Here is a 19,733-nt window from a genome sequence, read left to right as displayed (position 1 = left end):
TTGGGACCAGTGCTGTTTAACACCTTTGTTGGAGACATGAACACAGTGGTTGAGTGCACCCTTAGCAAGTTTTCTGATGACTCCAAGCTGTGTGGTGTAGTTAACATGCTTGAGGGAAGGGATACCATCCAGAGGGACCTTAACAGGCTTGAGAAGTGGGCTCATGCAGACCCCATGAAGATCAACGGGTCCAAGTGCAAGGCCCTGCATATAGGATGAGTCAATCACAAGCACAGATAGAGGCTGGTTGATGAATGGATTCAGATCAGCCCTGTGGAGAAGGATTTGGGGGTGTTGGTTGACAAGAAGCTCTACATGATCTGGCAATGTGCACCTGCAACACAGAAATCCAATCATTGCATAAAAGCAGGAGTGGCCAGCAGGTCAAGGGAGGTGGTTCTCTCTCCCCCTCTACTCTGCTCTCACGAGACCCCAGCCAGACTCTGCGTCCATCTCTGGGGCCCCCGGTACAATAAAGACAAGGACCCGATTGAGAAGTTCCAGAGGAGGGACACAAAAATGCCCAGAGGGCTGGAGCACCTCTCCTCTTAAGAAAGGCTGAGTGAGTTGGGCTTGTTCAGCCTGAGGAAGAAAAGGCTCCAGTGAGACCTTATTGGGGCCTTTCAATGTATAAAGGGAGCTTAAAGAAAATAGAGAGCCTTTTTACCAGGGGCTGTAGTGACTGGACAAGGGGCAATGGTTTTAATCTGAAAGAGGATAGATTTAGATTAGAGTCTAGGAATAAATCCTTTATAGTGAAGATGGTGAAAATCTGCAACAGATTGCCCAGAGAAGTTATGGAAATCCCATTATAAGAAATGTCCAAATTCAGGTTGGATTTTTTTCTTTTCTTGTGAAAGATGTCCCTATCCACAGCACGGGCTTGGACTAGATAGTCTTTGAAGATTCCTTCAAACCCAAACCATTCTATCATCCTATAAATATTGCATTTAACTGTGCGTATTTGGGATAATAATCTATTACTGAAGAATCTGAGAATTGGAGTGGTTGTCAGATACCGAGAAAGCAGAGAACTGTGTAGTGTATCTTGTTAATGACATAAAAGATTATAAACATTGAAATACTATGGGACAAAGGTATAGAAATATATACAGATAGTTTAATGCAGCAAAACAATGGTATGTATTTCAGCTGAAGTTAACAAATGGTGTTTCTCTCCCAACTAAGTATAGCCATCTGGATATGGTTTTAAATTAGGTGTTTCATTCTTAGTCTATTCTTTGCCTATAGTCAATGGTGACCACTCATCTCTTCTAAAACAGGTCTTCAATGTAAGCTGGATGAACAACTCTTTCCATGAACTGAAGAGAGAGCTTAGGTGATAATAATAGTCACAACATTTTCACAAGCTAAGGAGAGGTTAAATGAATCCAACACCACAGAAATATTCTGCTGAAGTGGGGAACTAGATGAAGTATTATTTATTAGTATCTCATAAAGGTGTTAAAATAAATAAATTCATATGATCAAACACAATAAATAAAGGTAAATATTAGAAAAGTTAGCATTTGTGGCAATAATTTTATTTTTTCAAGGCACTGGGAAGTGAAAGAGGAATGAAAACTTTCCCATTCACCATAGGTATTTCTGTAATTCCTCTAAACAGAATAGAATAATAGAATCATAGACTGGTTTTTGTTGGAAGGGACCTTAAAAATCATCTAGTTCCAACTCCCCTGCCATGGGCAGGGACACCTTCCACTAGATCAAGTTGCTCAAAGCTCTCTTGTCCTGGGTTTGAGTGAGAGGTCAGGGGTTTTTTGGTAGCAGGGGAGGGGGCTACAGTGGTGGCCCCTGGGAGAAGCTTCCTGAAGCTCCCCTGGCTCCAATTTGGCCCCACTGCTGCACCAAGACCTAGCCAATCAGCTGCATCTCGGTGATAAAGTATTTAAGAAGGGACCTGGTGAGGAGGAGTTGGACTTGTGAGGAGATGTAGCTGCAGCTGCATAAACACCCAGGTCAGTGTCATCTGCTCAAGCAAATCTATGTCCTTCTAATGATGGGGGCCCAACTTCTGGACACAGTACTCCAGGTGATGTTTCATGAGAGCAGAGTGGAGGGGGAGCCACCTCCCTTGACCTGCTGGCCACAATTCTCTTGATGCAGCCCAAGACACAGTTGGCTTTCTGGGCTGCAATCAGGCATTGCTGGCTCATAGTCAGTTTTCCATCCACTAATACCCCCAAGTCCTTCTCTGCAGGGCTGTTCTCAATCCACTTATTACCCAGCCTGTATATGTGCTTGGGATTGCCTCAACCCATGTCTAGGGCCTTGTTGAACTTCATGAGGTTTGCATGAGCCCACATCTTAAGCCTGTTGAGGTCCCACTGGATGGCATCCCTTCCCTCCAGCATGTCAACCACACCACACAGCTTGGTGTCATCAGTGAACTTGATGAGTATGCACTCAATCCCACTGTCCAAAGGCTTGTAGAATACATGTTCTTCTCAGGCATCCATCAGCCTAAGATGAAATATGTAAGGCAGTCAGTGCTTCTAAACTGATGAACAAATTATTCTGCTACTTTACTGATAAATATTTCTGCAGTATTTGAGTGGTAGAAGTTATCTTCTGGCACTTACAGAAATCTTTGTATAATAGCATATATTTTAATTCTCTGGCATGTAGTTTCCTATGAATTTCACTGAACAACTCTTTAAAAGCACCAGGGAAATAATGCTGGCTAAAATGAAAAGTTATGATTCACCACTCTCTGTATTGTTTGTATGTTATTCACCTTTGTAATAATAGAGATGAAACAAAGTCTTCTTTAAGATCCCTGTAATGACAAAAGTCTTTTTGAAGGAATTCTTATCTATATAAGTTGACAATAATTTTGCCAGAAAAACAAGTTATGATAACAACTTTGCTTATAAAAGCTTCAAAGCACGAGGATGGTTGACATTCTTCAGAATTCTGCACCAGGACAGATTTCCTCAGCTCGCATGGTTTTAATATATTTTGGATCTCTTCAGAAGGTAACCTTATCATATAAATCGTATAACTGTTCTTTGAAATAAGAGCTGCTATTTGAGAACCTATGATCTCATCATCTAATCAGACTACCATGATTTGGAAGTGAGTGCTTGAAATCTTTTGGTGTAATTCAGATCAGTGAAACAAATGAAGAAAAGACGGTTGCTTGTATGGTCCTGTGGTCCTGTCTGTCACTTCTTTCTAAGATATATTCTCTATGTGACTTCAACTTTCAGTGCTTACTGTAGTGACTTACCTAATTTCATATTTTATTCTAGCTTTCCTAGGGCACTTGCTCATACCTCTACATTAACTGAGTCTTTGATATCTTTTTAAAATTATTAAGATTTGCTTATATAAAACAAATCATGTTCTTGGCAGCTGCTTCCCCCTTCCTTCCTTAATATAACACCATCTGTATTTATGCATGTACTCTAAAGCACTTATTCATTTTAAGTATAGAAAAGCCATAGCATAATTAGATTTGTAGATTAGAGTATTTTCTGATACTATTTCTTTTCTGTTCAGAATGATACAGTACAAAATAGACAGCAGGTAGAATACATTTTTCTGCTAAAAAGAGTCTTTTTTTTCATTGTGCCTTTCAATATTTAAACCTCTGTTTTTTATATTATTTAAATTTTTGAGCCAGTAACTTAGTACAAATAATAAAATATATAGATACATATATACAAAGTAAAATTTAGTTTTGCACAAACCTTTAATTATATAGAAATCTACATTAGAAATTAGCTCATTTTCAAATTAGCTGACATCAGATACAATCTCTATAATATATCCTTTCATTCCTTAAATTTCCATTAATGTTTGATCTACATTCTCAGTATGCACAGCAAATTTAAGGACTTTTTCGTCTTATATCTTTTGCTAGCTGGATTTTTTTTAAGGTTACCAGTTAATCATAGTTTATTTTTTTTATAAAGAAAATATATTATGAGAATGAGCCCCTCTGAATTGCTACTATAAAAGAATTAACTTTCCAAAAATAATTGTAGCAAATTAACTTGTATAAGAATTCTTAGTGCTATCATAACGCACAGAATACTGATGAATAGCACACATTTTGAAATGCCTGTAGTTTATAACATCACCATACCTCCCTCTGTTATTTTCAAATTAACTTGTACCACAGGATTTTAAAGGCAAAAACATAAGTAGTAGAAAGTAACCTATTCACACTGTTTATCCTGTATGATCAGTGGGTGTCATAAATCATGAACAAAATGTGATTCTATTATTTAAAACAAATACAGAAAGAGAAATATAGAAACTTCATTTTAAAGGAAGTTTATCCATGTCAAACATTGCACCTCTCCTCCTTAAATATTTATTCACATCAAAATCAAGTATTTCAGGCTAAAAATGGCTGCAGCCCATGGGAAGGAATCATGCCAGAGAAAGTTCATGGAGGAAAATGATAGAAATCCTCCCCCTAAGAAGGAAGGAGTGAAGGACAGACCATAACACCTGTTCCATGCCCCCTGCACCACTGAGGGGAGTAGGTAGAGAAATCAGAAACAAAACTGAGCCCTGGGAAGAAGGGAGGGGTGGGGGGTAAGTTGTTTTTAAGATGTGATAATACTCCTTACTGTCCCATTGTCTGTTAAGTGGTGTTGGTTTTAGTGTCTGAATTAAAGTGATGTTCCTTTTTTTATTCTCCCCCTAACAAGTCGGTCTTGCCAGTGACCTGTAACAGTTGAGTCATCCCTCCCTGTACTTATCTTGATTCTTGAGACTTTTACATCATTTTCTCCTTCCCATTCCTGAGGGAAAAGGGGTGAGTGGTGCTCACTTGCTCTCTGGGATCAAACCACGACGGTCAAACACAGTGCAGCAGGCTGAGTCTGCAGTAGAGTCATTACTCAAAGGTACTGGACCCCCAGTTGAGCCTGGCACGTCAAGCACTCAGCATGAGCACCTGGTTCCCCAGGGCCCATATGGTGGCAGAGGGCCAGGGGCCGTCACCGGTGTATGTGGGAGTGAGCATGTATGTGTGGTAGAGTAGAAGTACTAATCTGTGGATATAAATCCCTACAGAAAATAAATAACTTTATGAGGAAAGATGAGATAAGTGAATAATGAAACAAATGCCTGGGAAATATGATGAGAATATGCTTTCAAACTTTTTTTGACGTCCACCATTTTTGTATATAATTACCTACAATTCAGAATTCTATTTCTTTTCTTCTTTGAATATCTTTCCCCTCCATTATACTATTTCATCATTATTTTGTTCCTGGTTTTACCCCAGAGAAATTCCATTTACTCTATAAAGCTTCTTCTGATTTATATCAGGATGAGGAAGATAAAATTCAAACCGTTTGTTTTCCATTGTAACAGAATGAAGAAAAATATGTTATAGCCTTTTGATATAGTCTATTCTGTTATAGCTTCAGGAAATTAATGCTGTAAAAAAACCCCTCTCTGTTCCTCTTTTTAATGTCTGGTTTAACCTTTCCATCCACATTAACCTTTGTATTACTACTAGTGATTCAATTATTCATAAACTCCTTATTCCTTAAATGTTTGATATTAGGCATATTTTACAGCTTCCATGACTTGAAATTTCTTATTAATTTACTTTTCCAAATTATTGACCCTAATAGAAAAGATGACTTCCATTATTGGGACTGTGGTTTTGTCATTCGGTTTTGACATGCAGAATTGCATTTTGTCTGCTTGTTTGCCAGAATTCATTAACTGGTTAACTGATTTGAAGCTCTCTATACTATCGATAGCTACTACCATGGTAGGCTGAATATATCCAATAATGGAAAAGGGCTTTGATTCCAATACTCTGTTTGGTTGGTTACTTTGTTTCTGTTAGAGAGTTAACAAACCTTAGTTATTCCATGGTCAGTGAGTAATAATGCAACAATTTTAAAAAAATCTTTTTCTAATAAGAGAAGAATAAAATGCAACAAAACCAACAAACATGAAGAATATTATATGACTTTGACAATAATATAAACCGAATGCACTACTAAATATATTACAGATTTATACGATTGATAAATGCCTTTACCTGTATAATGTTTTCCAGAATTTAGATGCAGTGTGACAGAGATATGGGCACTAGAGACATGTATGATATGTACAAGGCACAATATGACACTGGTCTTTTGTCCTGGCTTTGAGTGAGTGGTGGGGTTTTTGGTAGCGGGGGAGGAGGCTACAGAGGTGGCCTCCTGTGAGAAGCTTCTTGGAGCTCCCTCAGCTCCAAGTCAGACCCACATCTGCACTAAGGCCAAGACAGTTAGCTGTGCCTCGGTGATAGCGTATTTAAGAAAGGACTTGGGAGGAGGAGTCGCAACATCTGTGTGTACATCAAGGTCAGAGCAGAAACTGGGGAGGAAAGGGGAGGGAGGTTTGCCAGAACAGAGACTCCCCTGTATCCTGTGGTGAGACGGCAGGGCAGCCCCCTCTGCTATCCATGGGGGTCTATGATGGAGCAGATGCCAACATACATCTCAGGTGATTGTGCCTGAAGGCATCTGGGACTCTTTGAGATGAAACAGCCCCCACTGTTCTAGTTCAGTGCCAGGAGGATTGCAACATGTGGGGGTGTCATTCACCGGAGCAGCTCAGGAAACGCTTCGGACCATGGGAGGGACTCAATTTGGAGAAAATTTGTGGAGGACTGTCTCCTGTGAGAGAGGGACCATGCTGGAACAGGGAGAAGAAGTTCCAGAAGTTCCTCCCCTGCTGAAGATGGAAGAAGCAGACACACTGACTGCACTCGCTATTCCCTGCCCCTGTGCCCCTGGAGGAAGGAGGTAGAGATATCGGAGCAGAGCTGAGCCCAGGAAGAAGGGAGGGGTGGGCTAAGGTGTTTTCTAGGTGTGGTAATGCTTCTCGTTGTCCTGCTCTGTCTGTTAAGTGTTGTTAGTGCCTGTAATAAATTTATCGTTTTTTTTTTCTTCCCCTAATAAGTCTGCCTTTTGGCCATGACTGTAATGGGTGATTTATCCCTCCCTGTCCTTATCTCTATTCTAAAGCCTTTACTTATTTTCTCCCTCACAGCTCTGGGGGGAGGGGAAAATGAGTGGCTGCATGGTGCTCAGTTGTACTATGAGCTCAAACCACAGCACAGTTTTATAGCTTTCTGGTGGGAATAGGGAAGGAAAAAAAAAAAAAAAAAAAAAATTAGAGGTGAGTGGGAACTGAAGAAGAGAGAAGTTTTCTCTTTTGATGTCTTGTCCTATCACAGTACTGTTGGATGAATGGGAGGTAGGACAACTCTTTTCTCTGTCACTTCTACTAGCCTTATTATGGTAATTTCAGGAACTGTCAATAAAGGACTATTTGCTCTGACTGCAGTCAGTAATTTGCTGGCCATTACTACCTTGGGAAGGGTTGTTAGTGGTTGCAATCGCAAATAGAACTTATCTACACAAAGCAGATAAGCAGGCACTTCTTTATTCCCGCGCTGGGGAACATGGAGGATAACTCCACCAAAGAACGTGTTCGCCGACAGGTACAAAGCACAGCATATTTATACACATTTTCATCTGAGTCATAGTTATGTAAGATCAACAAAATTCATAAAGTTTAAGCTGACCTTAATAATGACTGGCTGTCAGTTACCTCACCTTACTTATATTCCTATTCTACAGAAATCATTGGTCATCTTTACTGATTGATTTAAATAGAATGGGGGGAGGGAAATGATTAGCATATTCTTGTTATTTCCTGGGAATTATTATCATATGCAAATGTATCTAATGCATGCGTGGTTATATTGGATGGGGGTTCTCTGGTAGTCGTTGATAGTCTTCATCACTGTGTCCACTTATTGAACTCCATCCTTGTGCATGCTCATTTTATCTTTGGCTAATGCTCATTTCTCCTTTGGCCGATCTTCCCAACCAAAACCAGTTTCTTCTGGTACCTATTGTTTCAAGTCAAGATCCATCACCGGTACCTTTTGTGTTAATTCAGAGTCCATAACGATTCTTATAGTGTTCAGGGCACACAGCATACTAGTTGCTTAATCTTAAGGGCCTTAATGTACTTTATATTCTCATAGCTACTGAAGCTTCATGTTAAATCAAAATCATACTTTTAAACTAAAATCAAAATAATATTCTAGGATTCAAACTGTTTTATTAAGGTATTTGCAACAGGGTGATTAAAAGGATAGAGAGACCATGGGATGTGAAGGGACCACTTCTGCCTCCTACTTCTCTCTGAAATTGCTCTGTATCCAGTGAGCTGGGCAGATGAGAAAGCACTTTATCAGTGACTCTAAAATGTCAGGGCAGATGAAATCAAGCTGTCTGCCACAGATATTTCTTGTAAACAAAACCAGAATATGCTTCTGTTGAGGGAAAGCCTATAATTTTATTGATCTATGACTTCCTTGAGTAATACCTTGTGATTGCCTCATTGCTACTTTCTTTCCTACATTCTTTTCTCTCATTTTCCAGCTTTTTCTAGTTAGTGGTATTTCATCTGTAGAAAGACTGAAAAAAAGTTTGTGAAATTGTTTTCACTGAAAAGGAGACATATAAGCTGGACTCATCATGGAAGATGTGTTCTAAATGCTCATAATGACAAATATATAGTAGGGAATACATATGAAAACCTTTTTATCTCATACACAGTGGTAAGAGATGCTTCAAGGTAGGAATTCAAAATCACTAGAAATAAATTCATGTTTCGTTCATAAAATTGCATGGTTAAACTCAGTCCCACAGGATTTTGATACAACTGAGAACTGAATGACATTTTAAAGGTATTATATAATTATCAAGGAGATCTACAGCTGCAATAATAAACTAAAATAATAACATGTAAGAGCTAAAAAACCTTATGTCTCAAGGCTCTGACTAATTTGTCTGTTCAAGGTGAAAGTGGAGACAAGAAGAAAGTTATACAGTAATTTCTACATTGTTTTTTAAATCAATTAAACATCTAGTATCAGAAACTAAACTAGACGAGGCCGTTGATCCAGGGAAGCAGATCATATATGTTCTAATCATGTTCTAATATCATAATGCTATGAATATATACAACTGAAATGTCTCATCAGCTGTGTTATAATATTATATTTTATTTTTTCAGCAAGCTTCTTGTAGGTCCCAGCAGCTAAGGCAAGAATTATCAATATGGGAATTCCAGGACACATCAGGAACAAAGAAACACCATCCTCAAAATTAATATCATGCTTTTAGAAATAAAGTTTTCCAAGTTTTCAAATATTCTTGATAAAATTTTGTAGAGCAGCAAGCTTTTCTGTAAAACCTTTGAAGTCTGAGTCTGTTAAATTTTGGGTTTATGCTATGTGAAGTGTCCATTCTAGCTTGGGTACAGACATGATGTTTCTTCCCTACAAATTAAAAAAAAAAAAAAAACAAAAACAAAAACAAACAGAAAAAAAGCCCTACATAGATTTATTTGTTACCCTACACTGAAAATCTTTGTTGCTGTCTAGTTCTTTTTGAGCTTCTCCCATACAGTTTTCTTGGAATGGTGGCATTCAGTTACAGTTTTTGATACTTAAATTATGTGTCAGCAATGTATGTATGAGTTAAATGCCTAACTGTAATTGTCAATAGAAATTCAATCAGTAACACCGTGCTATCAAAATCGGCTCAGCTAACCAAGTGCAGGTGTTTTGGATGAGCTGGGTAGCTCTAGATTCCATTCAGATGCCCACATATGAGATATCTCATCTCATATGGGATATCTTAGATTTATGAGATCTCCCTGTAGGGCTAAAAGACATGGCATAGGGCCCGTGGGAGACCCAAATCTGTGAGAAGAGCAGCTGGAGCATCTCAGATGTCACTCCTCAGGTCCCATGTCTCATCTGCCCATCTTGTGCCAACGTGGGAGATACTTCTTGTCTGCACAGCTGAATCCTGCCTCTACTGACTGAAACACCTCACTCACCTCCAAACTCCTTCCCAGGACATCACTGCTTAGATGCCAGAATATCCTCTTGAACTTAAAAATCCAGGCAGTGGCTTGTAGAGTAAAATAGACAGGGCAGTACAGTGCAGATCTTCACTTTGTGGAATAGGTTTTTTGTGCTAAGTGCATAAAGATATTCATATGACCCCATGTTAGGATTTAGGAATTATAAAGTTCTTCAAGGCGCAATGTACACAAGTGAATTTTATCTGTTGTACATCATATGACAAATACCTTACATGATTATTTCTTTGCTACTCTTTTAGTCATAACATATAGGATTTTGTTTCCTGATACCATATCAGAATTTTAACTCATTATAATAGTTTGTGAACTTAGGAAGAAATCCCCAAGACAGATGTAGATGCAATTTATTTCTTAAAACATGGTTTGCCTTTGTGTAAATTTAAATTTATATATATATATATTTAATATTTTTATTAATAAGAAAACAGGTTTTATTTGCAAAAAATAGCTTTTCAGTTAATTTAACTATAGTCTTATAAGGCCAAAATCTTCTTGTCTTATTGACATTTATGCTTATAAAATTAATATTTAAATTCTTGATTGCTAGTTCACATCCTACATTTGAAAATACAGATTTTAAAAACAAGTGATTCAACCTACTTTCCAGTTCTTAGTTTACAGTTGTTAGACAGGGGTAAGAATAGATACAGTACTTGTCAAAAATGTGAGTTTTAAATATAAGGCATGGAAAAACATCCTGTTTATTTGTTTATAAGTCTGGTTTATATATGTAAAGTTATGTATATATATATATTTATCTCCTTGATAACAATATTCTATCTTAACATAGCCACAAAAACTACAAGTTAAAAGAGCAACTTTAGCTATGAACACCTCTTGTGATATTGCACTTGGCATGTCAAAGCTCAAGACATGTTTTCTGCTTATGAACCTGTAACCTTTTAATATAACCAAGTAACTACCGAATTTTCTGCCCTATGTCTTGAGACTTCATTTGAATCTTACAAAATAATCTGACTCTGACCTTTTCATGCAAGATAAGTCAAATGTGGTGACATTATCAAAATCTGCATTTTATTATTTTTATATTCATCATTTGTTAACACTGTATGAAAAACTATGTCATCTTTTTTCTTCAATTGCAATAAAATATTGTTATACAGGACTTCAAATATTTATCATGACTCTACAAGGTATGTCAGTGCAGAAAACAAAGTTTTAAATATTTTCAAGTGTTCTATAATTCTACTTCAGTAATATAAACCCAGTTCCCAAGTAGCTGAGGTTATTGCAGAATCTGGATTTCATGAATGTCAGAGCTATTAAAACTAGGAAAACCTCACTAATTTAAGATTTTCCCATATAAATATTTTATCAGACATACATTTTTAAAAATTGAATCAAAGTTGAATCTGTGCAATTTCCTGACTGACAACATTTTCAGATGCAGTGATTTGGCAGAAGAAAGACCATATGAAAAGATTCCTGGAGTGACAGAAGTCAATTAGGAAATTTAAAAACCTGAAAAACCTCAGAACAGAACTATATAGATGCAAGTACATGTAACAGTGATTTCCAAGAGATTTCCAAGTTCATCTGCACTACAGTAAAAAAAAAGATGTATGTTCATAAAATTCCTTTTATTTCAGTTAGGTGATGAGGTTTCTTCCTTTGTTCTTCTTTGAACATGTACATACTCTAACCACTGTGGATGAAGGTCACAAACTAGTCATTCCTGTATTTCAAAGAAATAGAGTGAAAAATAATCCTCTTAACTGAATTATAAAGCAGTGTCTTTGTACTGTGATTTTACTTTCTTGTCTTGTCCAGACCTGTTCTGCTTGTATACAGAAATAAATACCAGGAAGTAACAGGGATTAATTAATTTCTGTTGTTTAATATCAAGATTAGACAATTTATGTATCATAATCTAGTTTCATCTGCAATGTTGACCATGACATTTTGTATGAAAGAACATGAATAAGAGAACTTTGGAATATTTTAGTGAAGCTAGAATAGAACATAAACACTACTGTAATCATTATATTGTTGTTCTCAATCTTATTTTTACTCTTTCTATTACTCTTACTCTTATTTAGTCAAATTCTAGTTTAACTTGAATTGTACAGAGTATTCTTTACAGATAAGAAAAGTTATATAGTTTTTTTTTCTAAATTTGAGAGGTTTTTTGTAAATCTAATTTCATCTATACAAGAGAATAAAAAAAATAACACTGAAGATTTATATTTATAGAAGTACACAAAATGGTCTTATAATTCTTACACTGTTTTTAAATTCTGTATAGTTTTTAGGCCCATATATCATCAATCAGGTCAATCACAGCGACATCTGATGCTTGTATAGTTGTTTCAGAGGTCTGACCTAGTAGTTGTAGCTACATCAGTATTTTGAACATTAACATTGTCAAGATATTTCTTATTTTGTGAAAACTGTATCCACACACTAGTTAGGTCTGCTTATTCATCTCACTATTCCTTACAGAAATACTAACATTTAGTATAGAGCACTCATTAATTTAATTTTTGTAGAACTTTGCAAAAATACCTTTTCCTCTAAGGTGTTTTCTTATTTCTAACATTCTTATTTCTCATATTTCTCTTTCTACATTCTAAAGGTACAGCTGCCACTTTTCTTTTTGGAGTGACATGATCTGAAAAGAAAAAAAAATAAGATAATATTTTTAACTCCAGCAATATTCTTACCTTATAAACTCAGGTTGTGTGTTATCAAGTACTACATATTCTCTCTACATGCTTCATTAACAATTCTTTTTTTGCTGTCCATCAGTCATTTTTTGATTTGTTGTTTCCTTTCTACATCTTAAAGATCACAATCCTTACACAGCAATCACTAGCAGGAAATGTTACCCACAGAAAATGTCCCTTTGAAGTCAGTGAGGCTCAAAGAGGATCGTCAGCATGTGTATACACATATCTGGAAGTCTTGCTTCAAACTACTCTTCATATGCTTGGTAAATATGATTGAAGTCAGAAAACATTTTCTAGGTATCAGTCTTAATTATTAGTCCCCTGAAGCGTGAAAAAAAAAAAAAAAAAAAACAACCAAACAACAAATCCCCATTTGGAGGAGAGATTCTTTGCTTTCCTGACTAATCTGAAATTACATGTTGCCTGTGTATTTTCTTAAGCATTAGCTCCTTTCTCTTCTTGCATTGACTTGTATTCCTGAGCTGTATTTGCATGAAGCTTACTTACAAGTTATGTCATTCAGAAACATATTAAAGATGGAAAGTGTAATAAATATTAAGCATGATTATAATAATTTTATACTTTATTGCATAAAAGGTACTGCTAGTACCTGCTCTTGTTTAGTGCTCTGTCCATAGAAAATATAGTTTACATTCTGTGAAATACATGGCAAAAGAGATGTAAGTAACTCCAGCCCTTATGACTAGCTCCAAACTCCCTGATCCCTCATGCAAGCCTTGGAGGAGCCAGAGGAAATCTGTTAAATGCTTCAAGATCTTTTTTTCTCATCTGTGTTTTCCATTTTATTTACTCTGTTGCCTACTTAAAGGAAAAGATGTAATATGCAGTGCTCTTCCATTAACTGTTCAGTGCTGAACTACAAAGGGAAGACATTCCCTTGTTCCTAGTGCATTTATGTGTGTTCATTGATCACTGTTATACCTAACAATTTAATGGTTGGCCCTTTCACCTAAATATCTCCAGCTCCTGTCCCAATGTACCTGACAGCAGAATTGTTAATTTTGAATTGCATCAGTCCTTACAATACAAAGAAAACACGACAGAAAATAAGGCCATGTGATTTTAAAGAATATTTAGTGAGAAATGTTGACTACTTCTAGGGAAAAATGCATTAAGTCTGAGACTTTTCAAGATTTTCCTTCACACTGGAAACATGGATTATAGAATTTTACCATAAAAATTACTTCAGTAGCTTTATTTGTCTTCCAAGGTGTATGAAGCTCTCAGGACTCATGCCAAAACTAACATTAGGAAGATACAAGTAGTGTGCTAAATTACTGACACAATTTACTCCATCTGTAGTAGACCCAAAATCTGTGTAAATGCTGGATGAACAAGATTTCATACTTTGAGACTGAAAGCTATAAATTAACTATGATACATCTTTCCAGGAATTAAAAGACATTAGATAATATTCTCCTACTTAGGGTATCTTTTAGCTGATAAAACATTTTTTTTTTCCCTAGTTGTAGTTGTGAAAATCAGATACTTCATCATTATTTTTTGTAAAGAAAAGGTAAAGAAATCTTTCTAGAGAATTAATGATTTTTTTCTCTCTCTCAAAAAAATGTTTAGCCTATTAAACTTTAAACTTAAGTTTCATTCATATCGACATTTATTACAACCCCAAAGAATATCCTTCAGTTCCGAGGAAGATTATGTTAACATCTCAGACATTAGCAATATTTACTGTTTATAGTATTAAGTAAATCTGATGCAATTCTTTTAAGAAGATCATGTTTTTCCTTATATACAAAACTTGACTTTTTTTTTTGGGGGGGGGGGGGCGGGGGGGAGTGGGGAAGGGAACAGGGTAAAATTTTTATTTTCTTGTCTATTATCTATCACTCTAACTTGACTCAACAGGCAAAAGAAACATTATTAAAATATTTAAAAATATATGATTGAGTTATTTAACCAGGAATTGTAAGCAATGTGTATAAATTTAGATATGATTAATTTCATCAGCATAAATTTAATATATCTCTTATCTTGAAAATCCTGTGTCATAAACTGTTCTAAATCTTATCTGCTTGAGGATTTATGTAGAAATCTCTTCAGATAAATATTTTTTTTTTAAATTTGAGATCGCTCCCATTAATTAAATAAATTATAGTTAAAAGTAAATACTTATTTGTTATATTACTGAATGTCATTAAATGATTTATACTTATACTAGTGTTAACAAAGTGCTAACACCCAGGAGCAACTGCTTTGGATACTCTGTCCATTAGTATTCTTTATCGTGGTGGATGGATAACATTTCCTGGCCCTTAGCCATTGTTCTCATGCCAGGAGGTGTTCCACAGAATCACAGGATGGCTGAAGCTGGAAGGGACCTCTTGATATCACCTAGTTCAACTCTTCACTCAAGCAAGATCAGCTAGAGAAGGTTGCTCAGTATTGTTCCCAGTGAGAGTTTGATCACCTCCAAAGATGGAGACTCCACCACCTCTCTGGGAAACGTGTGACAATGCTTGGTCATCTTCACAGTAAAAAAGTGTTTCCTGATGTTCAGAGGGAACGTCCTGTGTTTCAGTTTGTGCCCAATGCCTCTGGTCCTGACACTGAACATCACTGAAAAGAGCCTGGCTTCCTCTTCTTCACCCTCCCCACACCATACTGGGAATTTATATACATTGATAAGACACTCCCCATCGAGCCTTCTCCTCTCCAGACTAAATAGTCTCCTCTCCAGACTAAATAGTCCCAGGTCTCCCATCCTCACATGAAAGATGCTCCAATCTTTAGTCATCTTTGTGGCCCTAATTTCACTGACTTCCTGTGGACTCATTCTGGAAAAATACAATAGATTTTTTACTGATTTCTTCTGCTTCTTTTAGTGGGTCTTCAATTAATTTCCTCAGTGCTTAGTCCTTTCATTTTTTTTTTTTAATGGTAATACATGTGTTTTGTTATCTGATCTTACTTTGGTCAGTTACCTAGCTTGAAATACAAAGGAATAGCTGTCAGTCAATAGTTTCTGAAATCTAATAAAGCTCAAAATGTTTCTATTTTTAAATGGGTTTTAAAAATAAAATAAGAAAGAGATTAAAGCAAAAAAGCATAGAAGACAACTAACTAAATACAAAGAAGAAATTAATCCTGAAATTTTTAAAATTATTTTTTTTAGCTATGGAGAAGTAACATCATTTTTTCAAAAGGATGGGGTTTTATTAACATTTCTCAAGACCAGAATGTCTTTCAAAGACAGCTTCTTAAAATCCCTGAGAACTCTAAGTCTTTAAACACTGATTTTTCTATACATTTAACAGGTTATTCCAAATTGCTTGAATTAAAAAAAACAAATCAAAACAAAACAAAACAAAACAAACAACTGTGTTGTTAATCTGGATTCACATGAGAAAGTCTGTCTAACACCAAAGTAAATGTTTTTTCCTTGCAATGTGTCACTATAGAATATTTAATGAAACATGAAGGTAAGAGTGACTGAGTTTTGCCATGGAAAATTTAAGAACTAATTCCTAACAAGATAAATCAACAGATTTATTTCATACAATTGGATGTTCTCATTGGATAGTCACTTTGGAGTGTTCCAGCCTTTCAGGTTCAGTCTGATAGCAAGACAGCAGCAACACTTTAAAGGCAGCTGTGAAGACAGATATCAATGATACATAGCATATAAGATTTTGTTATTCCTGATTTCATAACGTACTGACTTTTAGTTGTCTGTTGCTGCCATTAGAATTTATGACTTAAACCAGTTAGTTACGTGAGTTATGACTAGGCAGTACTTTTTGTTTTGCTTCCTTTTTCCCCTGGATATGTAAGTGACAGTTACTTTAAGTTGCACTAGGTTTGAAATTTTAATTATACTTTTGCTTTCTTACAGGTGTAACAGCATATATCACATTAAACTTTCCTTTGCATTGACTTAGTCAAAACCGAGTGCAAAGTTATTCAGCATTATATATAATGGCACTTTCATACTGAGAGGACTATGATAATTCAGAAAAAGGTAAAGCCTGTTGGACATAAGTTTCCTTTGATTTTACCTCTCTTTTCCTAGTAGGAATATGGTCTCTGTTTTTATTTCTATGCCTTCAGCAATATTTCCGGCAATCCCATGCTGTCTAAAAGTCCTTATAAGCTTCATGCAAATATCTACGTGGGCAGTTCTTGAAAGCCAAACTACTTAACAAAGTGAGCTTTTATCAAAGCATTAAGCTGTTAATAAATGAAGAATGTTTATCCTCAGAAGAGCTTCAAAGAGTGTTTTGATGAAGATGAGCTTTCTTTCTCTCTTGCAGCTGTTCTTGCTTGCAGAGAGGAGCTGGCAGGCCAGATCAGGCTTGCTGCCAGAGAAGAATAAGTAGGAGGAGGTGGGCAAGGTTTCAGTGCAGGTGTTCCTTTAGAACTTGCTGTTTGATTACATCCTAAACTGTATCTGTGAAAGTGAGGCTGCTTTGTTCTTTTATGTATGCCCTGTGCTATTTTTAAACATGATATAACCTCCAGAAAACATTTGCACTTTTTTAGATCACTAATTAGAAAGCAAAAATCAAAGTGAACAATGTCACTGACCAGCAATAACCTATAACAGAATCATACTAATTTTCTATCTTTTCAATCATGCTGCTGAGGTCATTCTCTTCTATAAGTCATAAATAAGAATCCTGAATGAGAAGATTCACTTATAACCATAGCTAAATAAAGATGTAGAGGAAGACATAAAGTTTAAAAAAGAATTTCTCATAAGTGCAGCTTAATAAGCTTAATAGTGATATGTTTGTAGAAGGAGCTTTTCAACACTTGGGTGTTTCTGCCTTCAAACAGAAGTTGAATCATTATGCTGCTTTCAATGTCTGCTCTTTCAGATTTTGTTGTGAATATAGCTCCTGAATTGAAAGAGAATGTTCCATCTCTCTTTTATTCTTTTTTATTATTATTATTTTGGGGGTGATGGTGTTATTATTTTCTTCGCTGGTGAATAAAGTTTTTGCTCTTTGTTCTACCGACTGTATACATCTATTTCAATCTGGCTGAAATTCCAAGGCAAGCCCTTGGAAAAATACCTTTCAAGCTTGAATACTGATCATTTCCTTCATTATTCAATCTATTTGATAGACACAAGACAAAGACAGCATGGCCTGAATATACCACACATAAAGACTTAGATCTATAATAAATCCAATTTTCAATAAAGTCTTCATGGTTAACTAACCAGATAAACAAGATCACAATATCCACATCAAAATAATATTTTAATATTAGATATTTCATATCTGAATGTTTAGGAGTACTGAACATCATCAAAAATTATAAAATGCAATCCAAAATACAGTACCAAGAGGATTACAACCATTTCAGTATGCATCTGGAGGTGCAATTTTCTAGCTCTGTTTTCTCATTGCAGTGCCAAACTAGTTGAAAAGAAGCAGAAACCGGTCATGCCCCTTTAGCTGCATATTGCTCTGGTATGATGAGATACCTGGGAGGCATAAAATAAATATTGGCCTTTCTTCTAGCTTTTTTCTTCTGAGCAGTGGCAGAAAAACCATACTGGTAATACAGAAAAAGGATTTGAGTATTTATACTACTTGAAAATAACTTGTTTTTTAGTTATTGCAAAATCATAACGTTAGGAAGAAAATCATGTAGGATGACATATGTTTCTTTCTTTTTTTTTTTTTTCTTTAAAAAGCTTTTGTCAAATTTGGTTCACTCCATTTTTCCTATCAATAAATACTGAATTTAAAATACATGGCATAAAACCAAAGGTCATGAAAAATAGGATCCACAAAGCTGAAAGCAAAAACTCTCAAGCAGCACACAGACACAATGGGAATAAGTTCGGTATCTATATTAGCATCAGGAGATTTAATACTGCATTTCCCAGTGTCTAAGAGCATATCCGAACTTTAGGCTGTCTGGTAGTAAAGTTTTTTTTACTCTGCTACTTTGTAGAGATGAGCAAGCAGTAGGGACAGAAAGCCAGATGTCACAACCTTAAGGCAGTATACTGACAGCTAAGGCTCTAATTCTGTAATCTGGAAGCTAGGGGAAGGTGCATGTTACAGTGCCTTGTAAACTTCTTCACTTTTTATGAATAGACACCAGAGAACAGAAGAGGAACCTTCTGATACACCTCATATGACCTCTGCATTACACTAAAGAACAGTTTTTTCTCTCAGTGACCACTTAAGTACTACAAAAAAGTGAAGCTTTCATGACAGGAGGGACTGAAAGAGATCTTCCTTAAAATATTCTATGATCTCCTAGAAAGGACATACAGTGGGACTTCATTTGTGGTCTTACTCCAATGAATCTTTAACTATAGGAGAATATCAAGAGGAATTATTTCATCAATTCAGCTTATTTCAGTCAGGCCTCTGATTACTTGTAAAGATCCTCTTTTCCATTTGTCTTCTTTATAGAAAGGCAGTCCTTTTAATCATGAGTCCTTCTCCCCAAAACCACTTTCCACTAACATTGTGGGTTCTTTTCCTTGCTTTTTAGGATAGTTTTATTTTTTTTCATCTTTCATTGTCAAAACCAATTCCCTCATTAGATTATAATAGTCAAAAAATAGAATGAATCTATTGTCTCTAACTCATGCAACCAAAACAAGTAAAGGCAGAAAGTACCTTCATTTTGGTGATATTTCTGTAAGATTCTTTTGCATTTTTACAGGGAAACATGATCTCCATGTTAATATGTAAAACAGATGGTTCCCCTTAAAAGATACTGATGGCTTCTCTAGCTCTTGGAGAAAAAGAGAATAATGAAAATAAATAGAAGAACATTGTAACAAAAATTATTTTCTGCCTTTTTCAGCCAAACAATTAAACACAAAAGACTAAGAAAAATTTCTTCTGCAATTTGCTTGTTTATCAGAAAGGATATAGTTCAAATAAATTGTCTATATTCTATGACTTTTGCATCAAACAGCTTCAGTGATAGAACTAAACAAGTTGATATTCTTTCTGAAAACTGACAAAAGGCAGGAGACCAAGACTATGTGTTGCCCTGGTCAGAAGTTACAACTGTTTCAGAGAACAGAATTAAAGTAATAGAAGAATCTTCAATGCAGCAAAC

Source organism: Tyto alba, unplaced genomic scaffold (genome assembly GCF_018691265.1).
Source record: "Tyto alba isolate M040663 unplaced genomic scaffold, T.alba_DEE_v4.0 Super-Scaffold_14, whole genome shotgun sequence".
Classification (NCBI taxonomy): domain Eukaryota; kingdom Metazoa; phylum Chordata; class Aves; order Strigiformes; family Tytonidae; genus Tyto; species Tyto alba.
The sequence above is the reverse complement of the archived record's forward strand: the minus strand, read 5'-3'. Positions refer to the sequence as shown.